This window comes from Cupressus sempervirens, chromosome 7 (genome assembly GCF_028749045.1).
Source record: "Cupressus sempervirens isolate cs-2001-9-10 chromosome 7, ASM2874904v1, whole genome shotgun sequence".
In the NCBI taxonomy this organism is placed as follows: Eukaryota; Viridiplantae; Streptophyta; class Pinopsida; order Cupressales; family Cupressaceae; genus Cupressus; species Cupressus sempervirens.
The window spans coordinates 660,555,413-660,556,637 of record NC_143124.1 but is presented as its reverse complement, the minus strand read 5'-3'; positions in this window follow the sequence as shown (position 1 = coordinate 660,556,637).

Sequence of the window (1,225 nt, the reverse complement as noted above, 5' to 3'; positions counted from 1 at the left end):
AATCAAGTCATTTCATTGTTACTTTCTTACCATTGTAGTAGTGATCTAAAATATCTTAACAGAGTTGGTTTATTAGCTAGTTGAAAATCCTCTAACAGGGTGATAGTTCCATTGAATTGTTTTAAAGACTTCTTACAAGGCCACTCCTTACAGAGTGATTAAATCCTCTAACAAGGTCACACTTAAGAGTGTGTTTTCTAACCTTTAACTAGGTTGGCTCCTAACAGGGCTCACTTCAGAAGAGTAAAAAATAGTAACTAGTTACATTGGTGGTTTTTTCCATATTGAGTTTCCACATTAAATTTGGTGTCTCTTGAGTTCATTTCTTTTCTCTCATATTTGCAAATTATTACATTGATGTTAGATCTGCTAAAGTAAAACATACTCTGTATTTACCAAGTTACAACATTTTTATTATGTTTATCGAGTGATAGCAGTAATTAGTTTTGTCAGACATCTAAAGGATCCATGGATATATTTTGTGGTAAATGATTCACCCCCCCTCCCTCCTCTAAGTTACTTCATCTATATTTCCAACATGAAGATGTATGGAAGCTCCTTGTTACCAACAATGTAGTCAACATTACTAGAGTGGTGACTGAAGGAGGCATCCACACTTCATCAAGAGCTAAAGAATACATTGTTAGCAAAGACATTTGTAATGGATAAAGATAAACTAGGATACTAGCTAGAAGCATCCAAAAAGGTTAAATGAATGGTTAAAGGATTAAGGACTATTTACATGAAGGTTGTGTGCTACAACCCTCACCATATTGACCATGCAGTCTCACGGGTGTCACAAAATCTTGTAAGAAGAACACATAATATTTTAGATCATGATTCATAAGATACTATAAAATATAAACATCTATTGAACTTTTATTATTGCAAAGAATTGACTCTAAGTAACAATTCATATTTTAGTGCCTCTATCTCCTTAGTTTTGTTTGCTTGAGGAAAAGGTTAAGAATTTTATCACTGTATTTTTTTATAAGCCTACGGGCCATGAAGACAGGGTCAATGCTACACGTGATGTCATCTAAAATGATGCTTGAATTTTATATCGCATTTGATTTTCTCTCATTTGTGCTTTTTCCTATCAATAAGTATCTAGTTGTGACATTAATATCAGTAAAATTCCATCAAAATAACTCCAAAGTCATAAAGAAAAGAACATAGTATTATAAAATTTATTTCTATATAATTTGTACAATTACACTAATTA